The sequence below is a fragment of the Tachypleus tridentatus genome, chromosome 6, assembly GCF_004210375.1.
Source record: "Tachypleus tridentatus isolate NWPU-2018 chromosome 6, ASM421037v1, whole genome shotgun sequence".
Lineage (NCBI taxonomy): Eukaryota > Metazoa > Arthropoda > Merostomata > Xiphosura > Limulidae > Tachypleus > Tachypleus tridentatus.
Genome location: NC_134830.1, coordinates 75763263 through 75782847, shown reverse-complemented (window position 1 = coordinate 75782847; position 19585 = coordinate 75763263). Strand labels below are relative to the sequence as shown.

The following is a 19585-nucleotide window of genomic DNA, read 5'->3' as shown; positions in this document are numbered from 1 at the left end:
TTGGGGTCTAGCATTGTACTTTGTCATGGATATTGTACCTTTTATTGTCATTTCTACGTTACCTATTCGCATTCTAAAAATCATAAAATTTTACGATTAAATATAGAGAAGACGATTTTCAATAGATGAATTGAAACATATTAATAATAATATTCAAATTGTTAACACCTTTATACCTTATGTTTTTCAGTTCACAATTGTGCGTTTAAAGAATTTTTAGATTTAAGGAACTCGAAACAGAATGTTACCAATCTAAACAAGGTTAACAAAAAACCCACCTACTAAATTCTTATGATTCTACTTTATGAATGATTTCTCCTTGACAACCCTAAACAGGTTTCACTAAATATTAGCAGATGAAACAAGAAATATTTTTGTTGATGTTAGTAACAGTAACAACTATATATAATGACACTCTAATAAATCTTCTTTCTTTACTTCAACTCTATTCAGAAACATACATTATATATATCATGTTCTTCATTCCATCATATACAGAGGCAACTCTACGGAAATGGCTTTAATAACACAAAGTAACTGATTGTTTTCCACACTCCTGAAGATGAGATGAAACAATGTTGAAATATATAAAGTAGCTTTTAGAATCGTTTATTGGCTTAAATAAAAATTTAACTGCGTATTATAAAAATGTTCTTCTTTTTTGGATTTTAATATTTTATGCTGGAATTAGTTCTCCTATCGGTCAAGTGATGGCGGTATAAAACAAATGTTTGTACTCTGAAGATAACTCGGAACCATTGGAAGAACCGCCAAATTGTAGCTTAATTACGAAGCGCCAGGAAAGAGACATGTTAAACTAGAAAAAATTTGGAAGAGACATAAGTGCTAATCGTTGCTGAAAGCTATTTCAGATTTTTTTTACTTGTAAACTTCTATGTAGGTTCTTTCTGTCTCACAAAACTTATATGTTTTCGCTACATGTAATTAGTTACATAATTTTTTTTGGGTTAACGTACCTGAAATATATTTTCAAAATTATTTGGACTTAACCCTCTAATTCTGTTCTATTATTTGGATGAAATATTTTGCAGTAACTTGGTGTGCTTTTTATGATTTTACTTTGTCGTGTTAATTGTTTGAATAGTTCTGCTACCAATTCATTTATTAAAAATAAACTCTTTTTCTTTTAAATACTTTAAGTTCGTTGTTATTTCAGTAAACATTGTATCAGAACAAACTTTTCCTTACACAGTTTTTACAGATTTTAAATCGTCCGTCTGATTTACTGATCAAGGCAGGTAGAACTCATTATTGATGTTGTTCAGATATAGATGTGACAAATTTATTTATGAAGATACTTCGGTGAGAGCATCTTTCTGCTGAAACCAAGTGGCTTCACAGGATATAACGTAACTGAGCTCTATAATCATGAAAAGATTTTGTACACATTTAATTTTTAATACTACATTAAAGAAGAGATAAATGGCAATTGATTTTGAATTTTCAGGACACTTGTAAAGAAAAAAGACTGTTATGTTATGGAACAGTAAGTTATTTTTGAAATGCAACACTTAATTATCATATAACTTTGTATCATGTCTACCAGAGAGATAACATTTGAAATTATTACAAGGGTTTTGTTAGGTATAAAATATGGTATACATAGTTGACTTTCACTTTCAATTTTATTCATGAATACCACTTGCTATACCAAATGTTTTTTTCATTATAAATGTACAAAAACAACAACAACAGGCATATTTAATATTTCATTATTGTTAGATTTTGTATAGCTGCTGTATTCTTTGACTTGTTGGCGAGAAATTTCGACAATAAACAGACAGCGGTCAATCTATTTATTTTAAAAAAATATATAATTTCAAAACATGCGAAATGTATGTACCAAGTTTCCTTGCATTATTACTGACTACTGAGAAATCTAGAGTTTCAAATAATTATCTTTTGTTCTTCAAAATACAAAACGTCTGGTTCAGTTACTTTACAAACCAAATGAGAAAACGAATTATTTCTTTTCTTCTCTTTTATCATAACACAATTAGTGATAAATTCACCTACGTTACGATAGATTTAAACAATTCTCTTTCACGTTGGCCCGGCATGGCCAAGCGTGTTAAGGCGTGAGACTCGTAATCTGAGGGTCGTGGGTTCGCATCCCCGTCGCGTCAAATATGCTCGCCCTTTCAGCCGTGGGGGCATTATAAGTGACGGTCTATCCCACTATTCGTTGATAAAAGAGTAGCCCAAGAGGTGGCATTGGGTGGTGATGACTAGCTGCCTTCCCTGTTGTCTTACACTGCTAAATTAGGGACGGCTAGCACAGATAGCTCTCGAGTAGCTTTGTACGAATTTCTAAAAAAACAAACAATTCTCTTTCACGTCAAAATCCACACAGGCTGGTGCATTTACATTAGCACAAAAATGGCAAGACGAATTATTCTTTTCTATATTCGTTGTTACAATTCAAGCTGTGAAAATCACTTTAAAATCACCACCTAAACTGTTGCTACCACAGTTGTAACCACAGCTTCACATAATTAACGTCTTTTCGTCACAGGCTGCTCGATTACTATGTAACACCCTTTGAGAAGAATAATTTTTTGGTTTTTATTTCTACTGTTACAAAAAAACTGTGAAATTTTAATTTTATAAATCATCTCTTGTGACGAAACTAATAATCATGCACTCAACTTCAGTTTCACTAGCTTAACTTTCTCTCTGTACCTGTACGTTTTTATAACACACGACAGAGATATACAGAACTTACTTAAATCGCATTCATGTAACTTTTAATAAAAACCCTTTTTCATTTTTTTTAGATCATTGAAAGACTTAAATTTTATTGTATTTTTAAAATGATGCATCGGTATGTCGTCACACTATATACTTTCTTATAGCATATTTGGTACCATTATTGTTCTGTTTTCTTTTATATCCTCCAATATTACGATATATACTTACAGACTTGTGAGAGCAATATCCCTAATCACATAAAAGCGTATACTGTGTCTATGAAAGATGACGCCAGCTTCATATAGAACTTTTTTAATTGTACATATGAGGATCAAAAGAAAAATCGTTGACTTGTTAGAAGTGATAACCTTTGAAAACATGTTGTATATGGTCGTTTAATACCAATATTCCACTGGTAACTATAAACTTCTAATTTACAACACATTCTCGGTGTATGTTTTTCCCCATTTATGTGGTACAGGTTGAACATGTACTTGAATACTTAAATGGATGAAGTAGGCTCTTTTTTAGTGTTAGTTTCAAACAGCTGATTCATGTTAAATGTATAACTAAAATTTCTATATGCATACATATAAAGTTAGATACAACTAGTGAAGGAACACCACTTTACATATAATTAAGGGTATTGTGTTTATATGAAGGAAAGTTGTTTTGTTTTTCGAAAGTCTAACACCGGACGGAATGATAATCAGCAGGTACTCAGCAAGTGCTTTATATATTAAACTATCTGTTTTAAATCGTGTCAGAAGTATTCTTATTTGTGCTAATCGAGTTCTAAAATATTGAATCTATATGTATTTTCCTTTTTATTTAGAGTGAAATTACATTTTGTCCGTCAAAACCGATAGAAAATTTTAAAAGTTTCACTCATTCTTAAAAAGTTTTCCTTATTTTGTTAGAAAGTTTCATTAGCTTATATTGAGTGAAATGAAATGAATATGTTTCTACAGTTCATCATACCTAACATGTTTATATAATATTTGTTATTGCATTTAAATTATCAATATATTAAATTACAGTAGTACATGTTGATGAATAAAAGGTAAGTAAAGAACGTTTATAAATAATTAGATAATAGAAAATGTTATTTACGTTGTTAAACCCAAGAGATAACAGTGATGTTGCTAATTAGAGTCGGTCAGGTAGTTATATATCTAGCACTGTATATATATTAAACCATAAAACCTGTCATGAAATTTTACTTTCTTAAAACACATCATACAAATTGTTGTACCATTTATGATAACATTTCTTGGAAACACTGTAAATACAATGTAAGAAGTTTTACTAAGAAAACCTTTTCATTTATAGTTCAGCATCTCCATACTGAGATAATCTTTTTCTTTGCAAAATATTCCCGTTACATTGAAAATAAGTGATTTTTTTTCCAGTTGTTGATTTATGATTAAACAAGTTCTTTATTAACTCATATTGGAAGCATAATAAATACTTACATATTTGATGATATATGTATATTTATTATTTTATTAATGTCACACCGTCCCAGTTTGTCTCGTATTTTCACGGAGAATTTTGTCTGCCACTTGTTTTATATTTAAGAATTCTGTTATGATTATAGCTTCATAAAAATTGAATTCCACGATTTTGAAATTAATAACTCTACTGCATGTTTTGCAAGTTAGTGGCTTCGTTAATTGCGAATTTTGTATTATCAAAATTCCAGTTGTTTTTATCGTCCTATAAAGATATTGAATTTTTTATACTGTTTTGTTAGGATTGCATCATATTTTATCTTAAAAATTCCAAGCACAAATGTTTCTAAGAAATACTAATAAAAAAATTAAAACCACTGTTTTTTTTCGGGCATTGGGAAATTAGTACCAAGGTCTTGATAAGCTATTTCTGACATAATCACATTGGAAGTTCTTTGTTTTTTTAAATGTTGTAGTTACTATTTTTTTCTAAAATCGATCACTTGTAATTAAATGTTGTAATACTTCCTCTTCTACCGTTTGTTGTTATTTCAACAACTCACTACAGCTTAAAAAAAGATGTCGAACGTGTGATATTCCGAGCTGCAACTTGAAAGAACTTTCTTAGGTTTTCATGTATAGCAGTGTTCTATATACATGCTTTAAACAAGTGATGTATTGTAAGTGTGGGAAGGCGACAAGACCAATATCATATTGTATAGGGTATGATAATATGCCACTAGTTTGTAATTATCTCCCATGATTCGTCCAAGCTCGTTTGTTCCTTTGGTTATAGTTTCGATAGAGACGGTAGGAATCTCGTTAATCCATTCATACCAGGCAATACTTAGATGGCTACCGTAATAAAGTCATGTTTAGCGTTTTAACTAATTTTTGAAAATACAGGAATTTCGTTTTTCGAAATTCTTAAGACCGGCGGCTGCGAAAAGCTATGATATTTACTAAACATTTGACCAAACAAAATTATGAAACATACAATCGAAAAATGGCACAAAGCGCTATCATAATTATTAGTAAATAGTTTAGCTACATTAGTTGAAATGATTTCAACATAACTTTTAGATTTTAATCGGATATCAGGAACCACGGAAACAGTAGTAACTGGCAGAGAATGTGCACAAGAAATCAAAGAAAGAAACATGTCATGTTTGTCGTCTTCGTGATTCATTGCACTCATAAAACACTATCTAAGATGTATATGAACTACAATAGAAAGCGTTAAAGTAGTCAATTAATAAATAAGTAATAATAAAAAATACACAGCCTTATCACGGGTCTTTAAAATATATATTGACATTTATATAAGTTGAAACTAATGCTTCCCTTTTAGAGTTGCGCTTAAACTAAATTTGCTTCAATATCTGAATACTGTTTATTATTCCTGGGCGGACATTTAACTTGTTTCCTTGAAAGCATGTTGTCTTCTCACTAATACTCTGAACAATAAATATTTTAGCGGGAGTATCAGAGAGCTCTCCAAAAATAAAAGATAATTTAGTTAAATACGATAAATTTTCTCAAAAATTAGGGTTACTGAGAAGAGTTTTCCACACATGTGAAAACGAAGGTAAGAAAGTACTTTAAATAACCTAATTACAGTTGAACTTTCTTGCATTTCAAAGATAAACGACAGGTCTTACCCTTTAATCTTAAACATCTTTAAAACAAGGAATATGTTATTATTTGTTTACTGCTCAAACATCAGCATAAATTTATATGAGCAAAGAAATTAGATTAGAATTACATTCATCATTTGTTATAGCTTAGTAAGTGTTGTATCGTTGGGTATGCAACGCACGCATTTCAAATTGTTATAAACGAAACCTAAAAGAAACAATAAAATAAGGATCTGTCATGATATAACCTGAAACATTTCACTATTTCCAAGGTCCTCCTGTATTACAATATGGTATCTGAGTAGTTACAACGGAAGAAACCGGGTTTCAAAACTCGTAGTGGGCAGAGCATACATAGCCCATTGTGAAGATCAGTAAATACAAATAAAACAAGCTGTATTTCTAGTTATACTTCTCAATATGATAAACCATGTATTTTAAAGGTATAGTCAAAGTTGTTACCATAAAACCTTAATTTTTGTAGAAAGGAAGGTGGTTTTTTTAAACTGTACAACCTAAGCACAACACTGGCGGCTGTAACGCGTTTTACGCTGACACCAGTTCTGAGCATCCCAGTTGACCTTCCGTATTACTTGAGTATTTGTTCTAAATTCACTATAAGTAAAAAGACTTGTCTTTGGAAAACTATCAACTTTCTTTTAAAATCCAATCAAAATATCAGGAAAATTATTTTAGTTACACTGTTTACACCCAAACACCCATATGGAGGTAAAACGAACACCCTTGCCATAGGGCGAGATAAGTACACTAAATTTTTTATATCAACCAAGGCGTACGTATATACATAAATTATGCATACGCATTTATGCAAAACATATTTTAGAACCAAAGGAATTACCTTTCAACTAAAAAGAAAACATTCCTATTACTCAACTCTAGCCCCGCAAGGTTTCTTTCTTTTCCAGTTAACAAACTAAACCACGTGTAAAACAATTCTGCGTGATATAAAATGTAGGTGTAGGTACTATGTTCTTTTGTCCGACCAGTTTTGTGACGAGGTTTAACAAGTTTTGACCATTCCGGTTTGCTGTAATGATATCCAAAGTATTTGGACTTTAGCGTGATGTTAACCTAGGAGCTACGATCAAAAACAGTGAACAGCACAGAACCTTTAGTATTCATAAAATTAAATTCAAGACTGAACTTGCAAAATCTAAGATAAATGTGCATTGTAAAATCGTTGATATTCAATAATATATTATTCTTATGAATACAGTCGACTCTTAAATTTATGTAGTTGAACGTCTAATGTTAAGATAAACTACTCTATCCAGATATTTTGAGTTCTCATCGGAAAACTAGTACAAAATCATGATTTGCTATAGTTTCAAGTCATTTTTTCTACACATACGTAGATAACATTAGATACTCCCAAAGGTGATAATCTGATTGAAGTGATTTTACTAAAGTATAAATGATATTTTGCGTGAAAAGTAGATCTCAAATACTGTTAACAGTACCTCGAAATTCTTAAAAGAAAGAATAGTTTTGTAATGCGTTTGTATTATGTGTAGAAAGTTCGATAATTGCTACTTATAGCAGGACAACTTAAATTTAGAATATCAGAACAATATCCAAAACATAAATAAACTTCAGATAATTGGAGAGGTGCTTATGTTAGATATAAATTTTATAAATTATCCTATGGTAGAATTTCAGGTATATAATTATTTTCCCACGGAGATGAAATGCAGAGTATTGAAACTATTAGGTGGATTTCTGTACCTAAGAATAGGAAACACCAACTTACTACGTTTTAGCTCTTAATTTTATTTCTAACCACTTTTATCCCCCCAAATGATACAGTAGTTCTACAGTCTTACAATGCTAGAAACGGTGTTTCGATGCCTATGGTGGGCAGAGCACAGATAGCCCATTGTGTAGCTTCGTGCTTAATTACAAACAAATGAGCCTCCCACTTTCCTATAAATGACAAATTCTGGTATTTGAACTGTGTGTAGCTAAATACTCAGTTATAACCTGATGTTTCAAAAGATAGTGGTATAAAAACCTCTTTTTATGAGCCTTCTACCTGTACATTTTGAGAGTAGGAGGGCAAAGACCGTGAGAGAGACCTTTATAACTGTCAGCCCTGGTCTGTTTTCTGTCAGGGCACATAACTCTTATACTCTTGAATTTCTCTAAGTGAAATGCCTAGAAAATGTTAAATAAAATATCTTGTGTTGTGGCATATAATTGAATCACAGTAGTTGCGAAGTTGGGTTATATTTCTGCTGTGTATTCAAGTGCTTCAGTTGGGCTAAAATTATGTACTATTAATCCTTTTTATCTTTACTTGTCACATGCTAGAATTGTCTGCTGCCTTCATAGACAGAAAATTGACCTCCATTTCCACTTCTTTGCCTGTGTGTGTGTAGCAATAGAGGGATTATGACTTATTTAGTCTTGAAGTGCAGGATCTATTACTCGTTAGAGCTGCTACCATCAAGAGATTACATACTGCCCCTTCCATCACATCTAGAGTTCATGGAATTTATGATGACAAGAAATCCGAAAAACGTCTTGACCTTCTTAAATCATCTTTAGATTAATAACTGTTGTTCCGTACTTCATTTGAATTAAAGATTTAATATCCTTATCAGCCGTCTTGAGAATATAGAGTTCATGGAAGTCGATCGACTAACTCTGGAAAAATTTTTCTAAAAGAAACCAAAAGTATACTCCCCAAATAATATCCGTGACTAGTGAGACACCTTGGAGAAAACTGCCATTTTTAACCAAAATTAAGAATGTTTAGAGTTTTAATCTATATGTTATGGAGACTATTACCAACTCTTATGGTCGTTAAACCAAAAATTGACTGAAACTTAACCAAGAATATATTTTGAAGAAAACCAATCTTATAACGAAATTGATTTTATTGGGAAGGGTTATGCCTCCACAGTAAGTTTTATAAACTTTATTTTCATTTACTAATTATTACAGAGAGTGCTCTGTCGAAAGGTTATCAAATTGAAGTATGAGTTGCGACAAGTGACAACTGCAAACTGTCGGAAATGTGGATGGACTATATAACTTTTTCGCACATACAACTCTACGGTTTCATTTCTCCTAATAATGGTAATTGTACTCTAAACCTAAAGTATTTTCAGGACGCTTATAAATTGCTTTGATAGCTGAAAATATATGCTTTTGGAATGTTTTTAATAATTAGCTGAATTTCATTCCATACATAAAGAAGATTACAGACAATTATATTAGGAGATTGATTAAACATCCTTCAAATTTTCCACCTCTTGAGAAGTGAATAGACGATCTATGCTAGAGATCTAACCTGTCTTTATTCGGTCCGAACCGGACTATAAATTTTTGGTTTATGTTTTGGTTTGTAGGTTGAATATTTTGGATTCCCACTATTTGTTGGTAAAAGAATACCTCACGAGTTGGCGGGGGTAGTGATCAGTAACTGCGTTCCCTTTGCCCTTCACTGCTAGATTATAAACGGCTAGAGTAGAACGTCTTCGTGTATCTGTGCGCAAAATTCAAACCAAACCTGTTCCGTCTTGCTTTTTATGATTGTAGCTGCAATGTTAATGTCAGGTTGAAGGCCAAGTACTTTGGTTTTGAGTGTAGCAACCTGGAATGGTCAAAACTGGTTAGTTTAAAGGCGATTTCATTTGTTCTAAAATATGTTTTGCATCAATGCATACGCATAATTTAAGTATAATTTTTCTTTGGTTGATAGAAAAAAACGCAATGTACATGTCTTGCCCTGTAGCAGGGATGTTGTGTTTACCACCATATGGGTGTTTTGGTGTAAAAAATACAAGTGAAATAATTTTTTTGAAATGTAATTTTATTTCGAAAGAATGTTAAGAGATTTCCAAAAACAAATGTTTTTACTTGCGGTGAATTTACGCCAAAGGTGTAAGTTATACTAAAAGTCATCCAGGGTGCTGAGAATTGGCATCAGTGTAAAGGGGGTAATTGTTGCATGTGTTGTGCTTAGGTTGTACAGTGTAAGGGAACCACCATGTTCTCTATAAAAATTAAGATAACATGGTAACAACTTTGAATTATTTTCTAGAAATATATGGTTTATCATATTGAAAAGTATCACTAAGAATAAAGAATTATATTTAATTGTTTATTTGGGGTAAGGAGCTGCTAACATGCTCTCTTACCTCTGATAAATAAATGAAAGTTAGAGACTGATGCAGATAGTCTATTTAGCTTTGCTATATCTATCTTTTTATATCGCGAAAACGTTAGTTTATCTTCTTTAATGTGAAACGTTAGAATCTCTACTTTTTTGCGAACTTCATGACTGTTTATATTGTTACTTGTTATTTGTATAAGGCATTTAAAATAGTTTGAAACAAATTGGGGTACAAATATGGATGTAACTGGTCATATAGCAAAGTATTGAAAAAACATGTGAACAATTGAAAATAAAAATATTGCGTTTTAAAGCAAAGCAGAGTATCATGCTTGGTATCTAAGGTAAACATTAGGCTATAAAATAATCATTTGTGTATACAGATGTATGAAAATAGTGATGTGTTTTTTTATTTATTCAGTTATTAACTCACATTGCATTGTGCCATCTTAAACATGTATTGAATGTATTGGGTTAGAACGTTGATTCTCGCAGACACTTAAACAAGTGTTTCCTTCCATGAATCACATTACCAAAATGGCCGAATTACTGAGAAAATACAGTTGCCTACGAAAGCATTAATTATTACTTCTTTAAGTAGTTTTTTGTGATATTGAAATGTATACTGTTTGGACAATTTTGCAACTTTTGTAGCGATTTTCTATGTATATGATACTCTACTATAATTGAACATTAATTTTAATATTTCTTGGTTTGTAAGTGAATTAGCTCCAAATTATCAGACTGAATGAAATATCAACACTTCAACCAAAACGTTTACATGGTAAAGAACAGAGAAAACAATACATAAGTGATATCTATTTAGATGTTGACGATATTCACAATCGTTGTGATATTATGAATGGAATATTACAAAATATAGTAATTTAACGATGTTTCCTAATCCATTACGAATTCTAACCCTTGTAGAAGTTTAATTAGAATTGAAAAACAAATAAAATATATGCAAATTTTAACAGGTGATTTTTTATAGAATAAGAATGAAGATCACAGATCAAAACGATTATTTAACCTACTTGAATAAATAATGAGTAAATTACAAATCACTTTTAAGTAATAATTACTGAATTATGATAATCACCGTTTGTTTAAGAGTCGTTAGAAATATTATGGGAAATTTATTCATATTAATGTTTTAAACAAAGGAAAAGGTAACGGTCTTAAAATACCCCAAATAACCTTTTAAAAATCATCTTTCTACAATATGGAAATTAAGTAAAGAGTTTAACTTGGAAAAAAAAAGAAAAAATCTGGGATCTAATGAGTGTATTTAATTATTATGCAAACACTGCAAAAAGTTATGATAAATAACAGCATTCTGAACTTGAAGTCTTTATTGATTGAAATTAATTACCTCAACATTAAATCAATATAGTGGTATCAAAGATAAAATTTCATGTAGTGGTTACATTTATTTAGAATTAAAAATTACGAAGGAGAATGGTTCCTCAGCTCAATAGATTGCAGATAGAGGATTCAATATTTTTGCAAGTTTAATAAGGCTTCACATAAATCATTACTTGTAAGCACCATTATTGTAAGTTGCTATTATTTGTAAATTAAAATACTTTCGTATAAGAAATTACTGGGTGCATCAGTATTGTTTACAGACATCATAAATTGGATACTTGGATACGTATTGACGTTTATTTAATTTGTAAATTTAAATTTGAATTTAATTCAATTTCAAACAGTTTGAAATTGCAATGCGTAAAATATTTAATATGTAATAGAAATATTTGTGGAAGTGAATAATCAGAGTGCACCAAATATAACAGAAGAAAATGAAAAATATCTAACACAGTTATGAAATAGTTAAATTAAGATAGTTATACATGTGATCCCCACTAGTACAGTGGTAAGTCCACTGATTTACAACGCTAAAATCAGGGAGTCCGATTCCCTTCGGTGGGCTCAGTAGATAGCACTATGTGGCTTTTCTATAAGAGAACAGTTATACATGGGTATTGTATGGACACGATAAAGCCGAGGGCTGACGTAGTAAAAGAAAGCATTTATTAAATGTTTCAGAATCTTCAAAATTTCGTCACCAGTAATCCAGAGGTACAAAACCAACAAATGATATCTATAATTGTAACAAAAATGTGATATACATAAGAAGTAAATAATAAGAATATTCAAAATATAAGAGAATAAGATGAACAACATGTAGTTCAAATTAAATAGTTAAACTAATATACACGGGTATTACTTGGAAAATATCTATATATAATGTTTCTTCTATTAAATGTTCAGTATCATATTTGGCTCTTAAGATAATTTTAAAGTGGAAAAGAGGAATTGAATGTTCTGTTTCTGTATTATTGGGATAGATAATGGAATTGGGAATGCTTACAACTTATGATCCTGTTTCTATAGACATGCCCATGCGTTCACATTCTCGAATATTAAGATGACACTTGAATTCACCAATATAGTATTGTAGTCTCCACCCCTGTGAGATACGAACAATGGTCAGTCTTCACACAATCCATATAGCATTTGTTTAATTTGATTTTAGAATAACTTCATGGTTAATATTGGATAAGTAACAATTGACAAAAACGTTATTTTAAATTACTTTCTAAATCTCATTTCAAATCTATGCTTCAACTTTTAATTAAGGACTCTCTTCTCTTTTTTTAATAACACTAAACAGATGACATTGCTATGGACTTCTCCTTGGATCTTATGCTTGCTAACATTTTTCTGTCACAATGAAGAGCACTGAATTGACAACTGCAGGTTACAACTTTACATCATTATCTAAACTTTGACTCTAACTAAAGCTTTTTTGCGAATAGTATCAAGTACCATGATAATATATCGTAGATATTTTGAGGCAGCATTAACTTTAGCTGGTAAAGTGTCTCATCCCCGACTTCTCGTCTCATGGTACAGTCTCAGTACGCAATATAGTGGGAGGGAGAAAGTAATATAACTGAATAAGATAGTGAACACTTTTTCATAGATTAGTTTAACTCAAGTGCACTTCTGTTCAACAATTTGAATAAATGACTATTCGCTGGTGAAAGAGTAGCCTAGAAGCTGGCGGTGGGTAGTGATGGTCAGTTGCCTTTCCTCTAGTCTTGCACTGACAAACTCGGGACAACCAGCGCAGAAAGCCATTTTCCTTGTGTTATATATTGTTGTCATTTATTCCTAGCTCTCTAATAGTATTAAACGATTTAATTGGCTTTGAAAAACAGTGTAAACGGAATATATGTTTTGCATGTAACCAACTTTTGCTTTCATTTTTTGATTTGTTTATCGTTACAAAGCAGATACAGTATCCGTACTAGTAATTAGACAATGTAGCTGTAATTTGTCTCAGGATACACGATCTTCTGTTCTGTTGTACTACCACTACTAGTGTGGTATGGACTATGAAGTAGGTAGTTTGTTTTGCTAATACACCAGTGTTAGAAAAGGAAACTAAAGCTAAATCAAATTAAGCTGGGTATCTTTTCAGACGTAATGAAAGGGGTTCTTATTCGATGAAAGTAAACTGTCAAGTATTAACTTGGTTTATTTTGTCCAATATTTCATGGCAATCTAGGATCAGAGACAATGCCATCTTTAGAAAAATGGCGAATATTTGACACTGTTTAGGTGTCATCACACATGAAAATCTTAACACTGAACTAATTTCTCTTGTGGGGAAAGTCGATCAAGCGTTTCATATGGAAAATAATTTTTAAATTTTCTTTCAAATAAAAATGACAGTCGTAATCCCAGTTTCTTGTTTTTAATTTAAATCACGATATTTTTCTTGGTTGTTACTTTGTAAAATGAAATGTGTCAGGAGCAGAATCTAAAAGAATATGTATAATGACAAATTGAACTTATGACTGCGTTTGAGGTAAGATAGCATCAATGGTAGATCCACATATGTCAACAGAAGGCTATGATCAAGTCAATAGTAAAGGGCTATTATGGTAATTATTAAGCAAAAGTAAAAAAGGCTGGCCAGATAGGCAAAATGATATACAAATATGAACATACGTACAACTGACACAAGTGGGATCGTTATATGATGTTTCTCAAATAATTATTTTGGTGTCGATAGAAATGCTAAATGTAACCTAGAGTCTTACCTGGTATCCCTAGTTTATATTGTAATTTATAATTATCTAAAACAATAAAAAGTTTTGATGACAAATGACAGTTTCTTCAGATGAAAAGTAAACGATCCTGTTTTATGTGCAAAATAATCTCTTATGTGAGAAAAAACAAAACAATACCAATTTGGCAGGTATTTTACTTTAATATCTGTTTGGTTTGTTAATAATCCATGGGTATTTACATGCTAAAAATGACCAAATCTTTGTTTCAGAATTATTAACTTCATAATACAAAGTAGAAGTGATTTTTACTGACTATTTACGGAAAAGCCCTTGTGTGGTGTGACCTAGAACTAAATTTCGTTGGTCATTAGGTTTTCATTGGATATGGATACTGGAGATTATGCCCTGCTTTCGTTTCAAATTACTTGTCAGAAGAGGAATTTAAATACATTACTACTGTATTGCTGCCCTCCTAAGTCAAATATTAGTACTAGAACTGGGCGTGGTCATATCCCTAAGCTTGAAGCCTGTTCTCAACAGAAGACATGTTAATGATACTTTCCTTATTTTCTACCGTATTAATCATACCTAACGCTTTGTTGACTGTCTTTATTAACAACACTTTTCCATACAGTTCACTCAAGAAATTGAGACGAATAACTTTGTCTTTTGGACTTTTTAGTTAATCATGATACTAATGGGTTTACAACTCTTTTTTTTTTAAATGCAAAATTATTCTCTGTCTACTTAATATGAATACAGCCTTACCTCTTCCTACCCAGTTCTTCACATAAAAGAAGAAAAGTTATTTCGTGAAAATCATTCTGTTTTAAAACATCTGCCCTAAGCATTTAACAGAGGAAACAATTTACTCATTCAAAATTAATGTTTGTCATAACACCTAAAATATCCTCTGTACTCATTTCCTTTATACACCTATTTAGAGTATCACAAAACAGTTAAAAAAATTATGTAACTCTTACTATTCCCAAATTGATCTTAAAGTTGTTCTAAAGCTCAATTTCAGACTACATTTTTTTTCCGCAAGAAATATCGTGTGCCGCTTGTCCATTATTCACATCTCGTTTTCTAATATACGTGCGAATAATTGAAGGCTTCCTATATTGGTGAAACCAAACGTAACCTTAAAGTACGACCATGTGGATAATATCTATAAAAAAAATGTAAGAAAAGTTACATGTCCATCGAACTCCGTTATCTACAAGCAAAATGATGAAACAGGGCATCAAATTTCTTTCTCTCCATCTTTAAAATATTCTTATCAGCTAAACATGATACTGAACTTCTAATGAAAGAAGCATTATACATAAAATGTGTAATGTTTTTCTCGGTTTCTAACTACCTCACATTATAACTTTGTTCAAATGTATTCTATTTTAGCTATTTCATTTTTGCTACATCTTTCATTTTCTTTTGTTATGTTTTGAATTTTAATTTTAAAATACTTATAAGGTATTTGAAACTAAGTTCCAAATGTTAGGAGGGGCGTTTTTAACACTTCAAGTTATTATCAAAGGCATTGCGAAAACTCTTCGAATCTAAATTAGTTAGTATAAGCTATTCATCATAATCTTTCAAGTAATGTTATTAAAATTACTGCATTGTTATATTCCTATTGAGAATTGCAGACAACCATTGCTTCCACTTAGCCGTCTTATCAATACGGAATCTCTAATAAAATGATAAATAATATCTGAAGTTTAAATTTTAGAAATCCGACATTTGATCGAAAATAATTCTTGTATAAAAAATCATTTAAAATAAGTATAAATATTTTTTAAATTTTGTTTTAATGTAAATGAAATTCATATCTGACCTTAAATGTAAACAGGAATACATTAAACTATTTTAAGCCCTACTTACAAATCCAGGTTTAAGTTTTTAATGAAATGTTTGAACAACTCCGGTTTGAATATAAGATTTTACTTGTTTTGTTTTATTACTTTTAGGTGCGATACTTTTTTTAGGCTAGAAAATATTCCTTTATATTCGCTTTTTTCTAATTTTATTTTTATGCCTTTTATTTCTAAAGTTAAAGCTTCTATAACTTTTACTTCTTTAATCGCTCAACATGATCATCACCTCTCTGATAACATATTATCTTTAGTAACTTTCTGCTCATCCAGATCAAATTCATACGGCTTTTTCCCCTTTTAGTACTTCAATTCCTCTTTTGTAGAATATACAAAATTTATACATGACTTTTAACGAACTTTTTTTCGAAATTATTTCAATGTCAACATGTAATCAAGTTGTCAGTACAAAACAAAAATGACCAATTAGTGCCATTTATATGATGAGATTATTTTTAAGATAAAGCAAAACTTAATATCAGTATTGTAGTACTTAAATTTGAAATTTAAATTAAAACAGTTTTAAATGCAATAAATCCTTATATATGTTCCTTGCGGTAATATTACAACACAAGACACTAAGATAAAATAGAATATTTCCTTCTATATCAGGTTAATAATACCAGCCTTTCTGTAAAATGCAACGTAATAAAAAGCGATTTTTGATTGTTTTCGGTTTGCTTGTTGGTTTGTTTTTTACATCCTCGCAACGAGAGAAGTACGGGGACGCTTATTATTCGGCAATGTTTTCAATTTTTGCGAATATACAAAACAATTTCTCACCTTCAAATTTCACCTAAATTTATCAGAATATGCGTAATTAATCCTTTTGGGAGAGTCGTTAATTTCTATAAAATTTCACTGAACTCAAACAATAACTTTTGAAATTATGTAGATGATCAACAGTATAATCACAAACAGTAATTTATATTCTTCGAAAGGTAAGCAATTGGCCGTTGAATGGGTTCAATCTATATAAATTTGAAGAAACTCAATAGAAAATTATACGAGTTATATTGTTCACAAACGTTGATGTGAAAGCAATACCCCCAACTCCAATCTTGGGTAATTATGAAATAATATAATTTACATATTACTTCTAACCAGGATGTCATCCAACAAAATTATTCATTAATTCGCATATTTAAATACATCGGCGTTACTTAAACTCTACGGAACATTTTTATAATAAATTAGTCAACGGAATTGTTGAAGATTTACGAATGCATATTGTCTTCTGCAAGTTACTTAAATAACATTCACGTAACTTCAAATTGTAGGCAAGCACTTTTTATTACTCTGAGTCATTGAAACTTCGATAATCTTACTGTTTTTTTTGGAATAGTGTTTTCTATGTCGTAATATGAATATACTTTTTATGACAAAATTACCTCCTTTCTTTACTCCATCATATGCACAAATACTACGACATCGCCATATACACCTGTAATAGCAGTACCGAAAATCGCATCTACTGAGTTTGCAGTGCCTATATAAATGTGCTTCAGCGTTAAGTGTTATTTCAGATAGAACCAGGCATAAAAGCAAAATCGGTGACTTGTTCATGAGGAAAACCTGTAAAATTGTATTACATTAATTGCTGTTAGACAAGTACTTGGGAAAAAAAATTGTAAACTATGAATTTAAAAACCTCTAAACCGTATAGTTTAAGTAGCCTGTTGTCGAAAAAGAAAATAAGCCATAAGTGTTTCGCAAAAACTAAATTATATAGAAAGCCATAGAGCAGATGAGTGATTCGTGATTCAACATATCATTTTATGTAACATTTTAAAAAGAATATCATTAACTCTATTGAAAGTTTTAACATTATTAATATGACACGAATAAAAATAAAAGTTGTAACACATAAAATACTCTTTTCCGCGTTATGTCTTTGAAGTTATAAAGCTAGATATAAAGATTCGATTCCCGTGATGGGTAGAGTAGAGATAGCCACAGACAGACAAACAAACCAAAAAAGTTTCATGTGACATAAGATATATTCATAAATATTATTTACAACAAACTTACTTGCGAGTTAATTGAGAATATTGGGTTTAGATAACGGAATACCAGTTGAAGTTTTCAGTAAGTATTTTATTATTGGGCCTGGCATGACCTAGCGCGTTAAGGCGTGCGCTTCGTAATCAGAGGGTCGCGGGTTCGCGCCCGAGTCGCGCCAAACATGCTCGTCCTCCCAGCCGTGGGAGCGTTATAATGTGACGGTCAATCCCACTATTCGTTGGTTAAAGAGTAGCCCAAGAGTTGGAGGTGGGTGGTGATGACTAACTGCCTTCCCTCTAGTCTTACACTACAAAATTAGAGACGGCTAGCACAGATAGCCCTCGAGTAGCTTTGTGCGAAATTCCAACAAACAAAAAACAAAAATTTTATAATAATTTCAATTTGAAGCTTAAGATTTTAATTAATAGATTCTAGGAGTTTCTGTATTTCCCCATAAATACACACACACATATATATATATATACACATACACATTTTCTTTTCATAAATTCTGCGAACTTACAACGCTAAAAATCTGGTTCCGATACTCGTGGTGGGCAGAGAACATATAGCCCATTGAGTAGCTTTGTGCTCAATTCAAAACAACAATCTTTTCATAAATTAAAAGCTATTACTCGGGAAAACCTTATGCAGGATATACTTTTAAAAAACACAATTTTAAACTAATGAAACTCTCTCCTTCAAACATGTCCCATGTGGCAATTCTCAATTTGTTCTTTTCGTAATAAAGAATTTCAGGTATTGTGAGTTATACCAATCAGTCTATGAAATACTGAAGCCATTTACTGTGCCATTTTTGTCCAGTCGCCAGGACACATTCTAACCGTTATACATTTCTAAAGGTTCTACTCTTTCATTTCATGTTGTTGTTTTGAATTAGTGGGCTATCTGTACACTGCCCACCAAGGGTATCGAAACCCAGTTTTTAGCGTTGTAACTTTGCAGACATAACGGAGGAAGTTAGAAAGAGATAAAAACATTTTTGTTTAAAATCTGCGGCGAATACAAGTTTTTTTTATTTGCAAAAGAATTGACAACTCGATTTGCATTTTTCGATTTGATGATGCGATAACTATGTCAGTTTCTTATTTTTATATGAAAATATATATTAAGGAAACGAATAAATAGATAAAGAAAAAAATAACCTTTCGAGTTCATGGAGCATACACCTAATGACTGACATGTTCTAAAACATTGCAAGCTTCTGTATGCAATGACTAAAATAATAGCTGTAATGAAATCAAAATTTGATATTTTCTACTATTAGTTTTTTTCGTAGATTAAATGCATTTATCCAAAACAATCCCACGCTGGTACAGCAGTAAGTCCATAGATTTAAAATGCTAAAATTAGGGTTTGATTCCTCTCGTTGGACACAACTGATAACCAGATGTTTTAGTTTTCTTAAATTAAAACACCCAACCCACCCATTAACAAAGTTAGTTTGGAATAAATTCATTTTGTCATACTGTTTCTATTTAACTTGAAAAACTTTTATTTCCTTTAACTTCATCATACAGCTTTGTTTTTCATCTCTTATTCTTTAAAACTTTCGTAATTTTTACTCATTTAATCAATGGCAAAAGACGAAATGCATTTTCCTTATAAATCTACTTCTATGATATACAATAATTATTAAACAAAGGGAAGTAAA

At 31.1% G+C, this 19585-nt stretch overlaps 2 long non-coding RNA genes across 4 annotated transcripts in view; one reads left to right on the top strand and one right to left on the bottom strand.

Moving 5' to 3' along the window:
* The window catches only part of LOC143252831 (uncharacterized), a 119899-nt gene that overhangs the window by 18659 nt on the left and 81655 nt on the right, over positions 1 to 19585 (bottom strand). The window contains exon 3 of one of the 3 annotated variants that reach the window (XR_013029179.1): positions 12322 to 12420. The exons of the other annotated variants lie outside the window; for them this stretch is intronic. This is a non-coding gene — a long non-coding RNA (uncharacterized LOC143252831). Of the gene's footprint in view, positions 1 to 12321; positions 12421 to 19585 lie in introns of those variants that run through there. 3 annotated transcript variants of the gene reach the window in all.
* Positions 1 to 19585, top strand: part of LOC143252833 (uncharacterized) — a 63260-nt gene that overhangs the window by 11161 nt on the left and 32514 nt on the right. The gene's annotated exons all lie outside the window — the stretch shown is intronic.